Genomic DNA, 9,518 nt, shown 5'->3' on the forward strand with positions numbered 1-9,518 from the left:
ATCCATCTTAAGCATGTTTTAAATGTCAGTAGCAGCTTTTCACCCTTTTCACTTGAAACGGGCCTCCGCTTCAGTCTGAAAAAGAGTATAAGAATATATATATGCCTTTTTTTTCAGCACAAACATGCCTTCCTTATATATAAATTAGTTTTGTTTTAGATTGTGCCTTACTGACACAAATCAATGCTAAATAATTGACTTCTATGTTGTCATTATAGTACTGTCACCAGCGGTTGCAAGGAACACATGATGAAGATCAGGTATACGATCTTTGATAATACACTTTTTGTACAATACAAACAAGATGAGCAAAATAAGCCAACCACTATGCAGAAATGTGACCGGACCATGACGGATACAAACACAGCAACTTAAACAGCAACAGAGCCCGTCTACGGAGAGCCTTGGCACTTCCTATTAGCCCCATTGTATCGATCTTGGTTGCAGTTCCATTAGAATTCCACTGGAGGTGATCGCGGGCGAGTGCAGACTGAATGGGAGTCTATGGGGCTAGACGGCTAAATGTGTCTCTTTCACCCAATTGCCGTTGAGAAATCTCAGATTTTATTGTAGGTTTTACAAGTTCAACATGGGTTATAGGTCGAAAGTTGAATGAACGATTTCTTACAGGTTGAGTTGTTTTTGCCCATAACACGCTAGCATTCTGCTAATGACGTCAGCATTCTGACGTCATTGACATTTTAAAAGACTTTTTAAACCAAATAAGTGACTCTAAAAAATCTAACACCCAGCAATGTGTAATTTCTTTGCATCTCCTCTCGAATACAACATTCAAATTACTAGACAAAAAATTATATCCTGAGAAAAGTGGATTTTGAGGGTTTTTCGCCATAGACCTCCATTCATTCTGCACTCGCCTGCGAGCGCCCCCGCATGGACAGAGACGTGTTACTGCAGCCAGTCCAGAAACCGGAAGTAAGCAGAGAGTGCCAATTCTCTTCTATTAGATATTCTCTGACAGCAAGGCAAACGAGGGTAATTGATGACACACAGCTGAACTGAAAACTAATCATATATGTTACCATGGCAACTAAAGAGTGGCGGGAAATCTGAACAAAGGAAGACAGGAAACTGGTGAAAACAAACTAACAGTCCATGATAGTGAAACAGAGGCCCTGTCCCAAATGGCGCACTTCATGTGGACTTTCGGTCTCGTGGACATAAATTGCGCGTGCTCGTCGAGTCTACGAGTCCGTAGGCCGTCCCATTCAGCATTTTAACGCTCTGAAGTGTGCTCAGCAGCGCCCCCTTTGTACCCTTGAAGCGGTCTTCCATGAAGCCCGCATAGATGCAGGCTCCACGCACTTTAACTACCCAGGAATCCTTGTGAAAGGCCAATCAGACAACGGATGGGAGGAGATTTCGCTCACAGACAATTGTTGACATAGCTGAGAAGAAAATATTACGGTTTTTATGACCTAGATGTACATTTTACCAGTTGTAACCTACAGTTTATACAAACATTATGGTCATCGACCAGTGGTTGATGTCTCAAACATAATAATAGCGTGTTGAATAATACGATCACATTATGATTCATTAAAGGAGAACTCCGGTCAATTTTAACATTGAGCTAATTTTTTTGTAAATGTACGTCTTTTTAAAATTTGCACCCTAGGGTTTAAAGCCCGGCAAGTTTTAAACCAGGGTAAAACTTGCCCGGCAAGTTTTAAACCAGCTTTTAGCCTCTTAACATCCTTGATGTGTTACAAGTGCACAGCTAATGTGAGTGATTCCTTCAGAGTGATCACGGGTGAATCTGACTGCAGTAGATGTGAAAGATATTAATAAAAATGATGTTATTTCAGCCAGCGCACATACCTGTATTTTCTTCCTTATTTCGGTCGAAGTCCATAGTAATCGATTGTCGAGTTCACACGCATAGGTTTAGTTACCTATGATCACGCGCGTGAACTCGACAATCGATTACTATGGACTTCGACCGAAAATTTTTGTCGTTGTTCTCTGTATTGACAGCACTCCAAATTTACAAAAAAATTTGCTCAATGTTAAAATTGACCGGAGTTCTCCTTAAATAAATAGAACCGAATGTCAGGGCTTTACTGAGTCATATATAAACATAGTATGAATATTGTAACCTGTAAATTCATCTGAAACTCATTCACATTTTCATTAGCCTATGTGTTAAAATTGTAATCTTAGTTCAAATGGAACACTATGTATTATTATGTACAACTGTATACATCATTTAAATAAGCCCAGGTGGCATGCACAATATCAAAATACAGAACTGTAAGATTAGGCTGTGTAGTTGACATGGAGATAAGACGTCGGAGAGCAAAAATGTGATTTCTCCTGTCCAACAACAACCAGACTGTTATTTCCGGCGTGACGATCGAGTCTGTCCCAAAAATACCTCTCTATGTGCCTTCGTGGACTCACGCCAAGGGCCCTATAGGTCTGCACTACATGACGTCACCAAAGTGTGGACTCTGAGGAAGTCCATAAGTGCCATTTGGGACAGGGCCTAAGGCTGCGTTCCAGTCCAAAATTGTCAGGCCCTTCACTCTGTAACTTCCCTCCGTCTCGTTCACTCGGATGTACGTCATTGCTTATGATGCACGAGTGCCCACTACTGGCGGAAACTGCGATGGGCTGAATTAGAACGTCCTAAGCCCTTGATCACTTGGAATCAGCTATGGAGTTGATTTATTATTTAAAATATTTTTCCCTTTAAGAATTTGTTTAATGCAGCATCCAAAATGTCTAACACTACGGACGTATGGTAGCCCAGATAAGTGATGAAATAATTCACAAAATTAAAATATTTTCTGGATGCAAAACTAATTCAAATTGTCAAATTACATTGGTGAAGTACTAGTACCTGTATGTGGGTTTCAGAACAACCAACCATAAAAAAAGTTATTTTACAGCATCAGGCTGCACCTTATGGAGTGTACAACTCTCTAATTTACAGAGAGAGAGAGAGAGAGAGAGAGAGAGAGAGAGAGAGAGAGAGAGAGAGAGAGAGAGAGAGAGAGAGAGAGAGAGAGAGAGAGAGTCTATTTCTGAGTCTGAACAAAGAAATGAAAATATTTGGAGAGAGTGCACCTTAACATTGTCAAATAAACTGGGTGCGCAATTGTAAGTGCTGGGTAAATTGCCTCTATAGCATTTCTTCTATACACCTATGCTGGTATAGTATCCTACTTCTGAGCTTTTTTCTTACATTCACATAATAAGCACAAATCAATAAAAGCACAAGCAAACAAAAGCTCACTTAGACCTCAAGCGTAGCTTGGAGCACACAGTCCCTCAGCTGCTAGTGGTGTTTATGTGTCTCTTAAAGTAGCTGGGACTTATGAAATATCACCTTTATGGCTCACTCTGGACATGTGATTAGATTAGAGTAACATCACAGAATGCATTGCTGCTGACAGTTCCTGGCATTTAACATTGATTTGTTGTAAACAGTGTGCCTTGAGCTCAGAGAGCATTTGGAGTGGATTGGGTGAGACAGCGTGCTGAGATGTAGGTGGTCATATAGGAAGAGTCCTGGTGGTTGCAAATGCTGATTTTGGAACTATTTGTGAGTGTGTGTGTGTGTGTGTGTGTATAACCCTCCTCCTGTCTGGGATGATGGGGAGTTGCCCAGCAGCATCCAGTTGGAGAGCTGCTTACTCATCGTTCTTCCTCTGCCGTTTCTCGCTGTGTGGCAAAGGAAGAGTCTTACAGACAGGAAGTTGAGGGTGTGTGCATGTGGATTTGTGTTTATGTGGAATGTAAGAGAAAAACATTCCTTGCTATGGAAGTAATGGCAAAATATTTCTGGTCTGAAACATTTTTTTATACCAGAAAAAACAAAGTAGCCTACTTTAAACAGTAGTTTAAGAAGTCCAAGTTTATAAAATGTGCACACATGTTAGCAAACAGTGTGCTAAATTTAGCTTAAATCTGCCGGAAGCATGTACAAATTTAGCACAAAATTAAAACTCATCTTTTACTCACCCTTATTTTGATTCAGAGCTGTGTGATTTTTTTTTTTCTGTTGCTCAAAGAGATCATTTATTCCAGTTGCATGACACTCCAGCCATTTTACACTCTAGTCTAGGTGGCATAAGTAGATGAATTTTTATAAAGTATCTAAATAAAATAAGTTATACACTAACGACTTCAAGGCGATTATGGCTGAGCAGGCAAAACCCCCTCTATTTTTGGTAGATTTTCATAATGTGGATCTCTGCACACTCTAACGGCTAATATGAGTTCTTCGCATGAAAGACCCATGTCTGGCAGATCAACGTGTTACTTCTTTTCTCTCCAGTACGGAAGGAAATGCAATGAAATGAAATGTGGAGGAAGATAACAATGACAAGATGATTGACAGGCCAGTTTACGATGATAGGATGTGCGTAACTATGCGACAGAGTGTCTGTTAAAGACACAGTTTTATGGCGTGAAAGTAGCATATGTCCAAAAGCTTGTCTACTCTTTTGGTACATACTCTTTTTCTTCACAAAAAGAGTACATGCTTTTAGGGCGTAGTATAAGTAGGTCAAATAGGATGCAACAATAGTCATGTGTACCTTACTTCTTCTCACCACTGCTTCCTGATAGAAGCACACACAGTCAGCGGAGGCTCATGGTGTGAAAGTATAAACAAGGCCTTAGAATACACTCACCGCTCAAATGCTAGAGTTTTTGTTCAGTGCAGAGTTCTGCATGCTCGCCAATAATCTTATTATAACAAACAAATGTAGACATTATGTAAACGAGATTCATTGTGCAGTCAGTGCAGTGAGACTACATCAACGTGATAAACTAAGACGACAGCTTTTTAGTGAGGGCCGCTCTTTGCATGATTTATAGGCGATATATTATCAATTTTGATTTTTAATAGAACTTTTGTTTTTAACTCTTGACCAGCAGGCCACATACACGACTACACGTTGCAGTTTCGGGAGTGATATCCACTAAAATCATGAATTTGAGCGATTATTATTGTCAGTGTTTTTTTTTTTTTTTTTCACAAAACAATCATTTGGTGTCTCACTTGATTGGGTGTCTCACTCAGTCTGAGTGGGCCAGTGTCACCCTGGCCCTTATATAGCCTTGCCACTGGTGTGTAGAGGTGACCTCTTCCCATCACTCTCTCTTTCAGAATTTGTGCAGTGATAGCATTAATGCAGTATATAATGCAATGAAGCGTCTGTCCTGAATGGCAAACAAAAAGACAAGAGATGAGAGGAGAAAGAGAGGAGGTGGAGACAAAGTCAAAGAGTGGAATGTTAATGTCATCCCTAGACTCTCATTCACTGTGACTTCAGTGTCATATTCAAATAAAGCAGTCAGCCATCATGTTCACATGTTCAATGATGTATCAATGAAACAAAACTGAATTTGAGCATTTTCTATTCAGAGTGTGTGTCATTGTGTTTACTAATATTTAATGTTTATTAATATTTACGTTTATTGTTTACTAATATTTAAGTTGCTTTTTTGTTGTTGTTGCTGTAACTGACATGAATCATCTCTGGCATTCTCACTGACTGAAACTCCAACAGCTGCTGCATCTTTTATGGAATCTTCTCCTGCTGACTGATTGGCGCAGAAGAGAACAAAAACAAACAAACAGTCAGAGCCAATCACAGAGCATCTGTACCTGAGCTGTCCAGAGCCAGAGCTCCTGAAACTATAGATGTGTCCAAAACTGAACTTAACCCATACCATAACTGACAGCATTTTGTGTGAAGGGAACTGTTTTAGACTGCATTTCAAAGCATAATAATAACTATAATGGTATTAATACAAAACCAAATGAATGTTAAAAGGGATAGTTCACCATTTACACCGTTTAGTTACCTATGATCACGCGCGTGAACTCGTCAATCAACTACTTTGGACTTTAACCGAAAACAGGATGTAAACACAGGTATTTGCGCTGGCTTAAATAACATCATTTTTATACATATCTTTCACATCTGCAGTCAGATTCACTCGTGTTCACTCTGAAGGAATCACTCACATTTTCTGTGCACTTGTAATGACACATCAAGGATGTTAAGAGGCTAAAAGCAGGTTTAATACTTGCCCCATTGAAGTCAACAGGGTGCAAATTTTAAAAATAGAATAACTCGGTGTAGGCAACACCGATTTTTGTCGTTGTTCTCTGTATTGACAGCACTCCAAATGTACAAAAAAATTATCTCAATGTTAAAATTGACTGGAGTTCTCCTTTAATGGGCCCCCTTGACTTCCATAGTATATTTTTAAGTCAGTGGGGCCCATCAACTCTTAAATATCTAATTTTGTGTTTAGCAGATTTATACAGGTTTGGATCTTGAGGGTGAGTAAATGATGACAGAATTTTCATTTTTGGGTGAACTATCCCAGACTACACTGCTTAATTCTCAGAAATGTAATTCAAAATGGAGGGAAAACAAATAGAAGTGTGAAGGCATTTTAGACTGGATTTTACACAAATACTGGATTGGGATGTGCCTTCATGTCTTCCTAACTCCATTCTTAACTCCATCACTTTTTTTTTTTTTTTTTTGGTGATAAAATTTAAGTTAATTTTCGCAAATCTTAAGAATTTATGACTAAATTCTTTATCTCCCCCACAGCTCTGCTCATAATTTTACATACATACTGCAGAATGCAAGTTGTTAATAATTTTAACAAAATAAGAGTTATCATAATAATGGCATTTTGTATTTAGTACTGTCTTGAATAAGCTGCTTCACATAACAGATGTATACATATAGTCCTCAAGACAAAATAATAATGGCATTTACACAGTTAAACCAGCTAAAAAAAATTACATAACCTTGATTCTTAATCTTGGTATTATTTGCATGTTTTATAAGCCAGGGTCAACATGTAACACTCAGTTTTATAGAAAATGTACTGTACATTAAAAGCATCTCTACTCTATATTTTTATCCACCACTACATCCACTACACAAATTGTAGAAGATCACTGGCTTTAAGTTCTCTAAACTACACACATAGAAGTTCTTCTCTAGTTCGCCCTCTTTACTGTGTCGATTTCTCTTTTTCTGTGACCTAAAGAATTAGTCACTGCAGCTAATGAGGAAAGAAACGGATTAAAAATGCAGCTGCACATGCAGCAGATTAATTGCACTCATCAGCTTTGGTAATAATGTGATAATGTGTTTTTCGGACGTTAATGTAAACTATGGTAAGAACTTCTAGACTAAGATAAAGGGGCAGAGAGAGAGAAAAAGAGAGCTGTAGAGCTGGAGTGCTGTTTGCCGGTCTTGATTAATGACATTGGGAAACTCTCTGGACTTCTGTCTGTGTTCCTGTGTGGTACAATGGGGAAGTATTGATGAGCTTAAAGGATGTGATACCGCTACTGGTATTTTTTTAGATTTATCTAAGGCGTTTGATACTATTGATTTTAATATCCTCTTGAATAAATTAAACCATTATGGAGTTCGAGGAATAGGCCTTAGCTGGTTTACAAGTTACCTACTTGATAGAAAGCACTATGTAAGTATCAATGACCAAATTTCTATAAGTAAACCCATTAAATGTGGAGTCCCTCAGGGATCCATTTTGGGCCCTCTTCTTTTTTTAATATATATAAATGATTTTGAAAATTCAACAATGGCTTTACACAGGGTCTTATTTGCTGACGACACAAACCTATTTATGGCTCATAAGAGTCCAGATGTGATGGAGGAAACAATAAATAGAGAGCTAAGAAATGTTGCTATCTGGTTTCGGTGTAATAAATTATCTCTTAACATAAACAAGACAAACTACATTGTGTTTCATTCCAAAAAGAATCAATTGGCTAATAAGCATGTTTGTCTTAAAATTAATGAACAAATTATTGAAAGAGTAAACACCACTAAATTTCTTGGAGTCTTTATTGATGAATGTCTACAATTTAAATATCATATTGATCAGTTAGTAAACAAATTATCAAAATACGTTGGACTATTTTTCAAAGTACGACATTTTCTCCCACAGTCAGCACTTGTCATCTTATATAAAACCTTGTTTGAGTCACATTTAAATTATTGTAACGTTATATGGTGTAACACTTTTACTAGCTACTTGATAAAAATATAGTCTTTACAGAAAAAAATTATTAGGGTATTAACGTGGTCTGAGCAAAATACCCCTTCGCGTCCTTTGTTTTATCGCCTTGGTTTATTAAGACTTACAGAATATAATGCTTTTCATAATGCCTGTACGATATTTCAGGTTGTCCATAAGCTAAATTACCGATTGTGTGAACTTGTCCCAATCAGTCGACCCCAGCATACACATCATACAAGGGAAAAAACATTTAATTACTGGAAAAATAAGACGATTGAAATGTACGAGCCTGAGTGTAGTCTGTAGAGGTCCGCAGATTTGGAACGAGCTTGAGGAAAATCTTAAACTTTTGCATTCTATCTCCGCTTTTAAGAAACATCTTAAGGTAAAAATGCTATTAACATACACCATTTGAATATTTCAGTATTATACTTGTGCTGGGATTGTCTGTTTGTTGTGTCTTGTTGTATTTATTATATTATTTATTTGTGTCTATGGATTTAGTCTATTTATTTTATCTATTTTTTTTTTGTATGTTATTTAATTGTTGTATGTTGGTATTGGGCCCCCTATTAAAAGCTTTTAATAGCTTGTTTGGGGTTCCCCCTTTTCACACAATAATCATCCTATAACTATAACTACTGCAATTTTGTATTTGTCTTTAATATGACGTGTGTGAAATAAAAATGAAAAATGAAAATGAAATGAGATGTTGAAAAGCAGATTGTAAAGAAACGCACAGTCTCTTCAGGACTTATCGAATGCCCAAACCCAAATTCACAAACAAAACCCTAGTGTTCTTGTTGACAGACATACATAAGTAGCTCTTCAAATGCGGATGTAGTGCATAGATCACCTCTTTGATTTGAGGACTAACTGTAGGAGGGCTCTTAGAGAAACAGTGCTGCCGCTTTAGCACAATACTCTTGGAATGAAAGAAAACATCACAATATTAAAATGTTGAGTTAAAATAATTCAAATGTTGAGTGTTTATTAAACAACAAATAATTATATGGCTGTTTTATGCTCTGGCCTTTGTGTTTGGTGCCCTGTGTTATTCTGTTGGTAGCCTGCTGACAGTCTTTTGTTTTAATTCCAGCACTCCATTATAGATTTAAATCATGGAAAATCATTAAAAGTTTTTCAAAATCATTAAAAGTTTTTGAATCGAAACAACGTAAAAAGTCAAATAAACCGTACAATGATAATTTTCTCACCCTCACGTCACTCCAAATCAGAATCAAAAAATAACGGGGGCTTGGGGCAAAAATGTCACCAAAATGATGCACCCCAAATTCAAGATTAGGGGGCAAAAATGCCTGAAGCCGATTTATTTTTTTATTTTTTTACTGCTGGCATAGTTAAAGTCAAAACTGTAAATGAATGAAAAGTGTTGACTGAGGCATTTCATTTATATCTGCTCATGTTGAATCAGATTTTTTCACTCATTTTGCAGCATT

This window comes from Scardinius erythrophthalmus (genome assembly GCF_964197995.2).
Source record: "Scardinius erythrophthalmus genome assembly, chromosome: 3".
Taxonomy (NCBI): Eukaryota; Metazoa; Chordata; class Actinopteri; order Cypriniformes; family Leuciscidae; genus Scardinius; species Scardinius erythrophthalmus.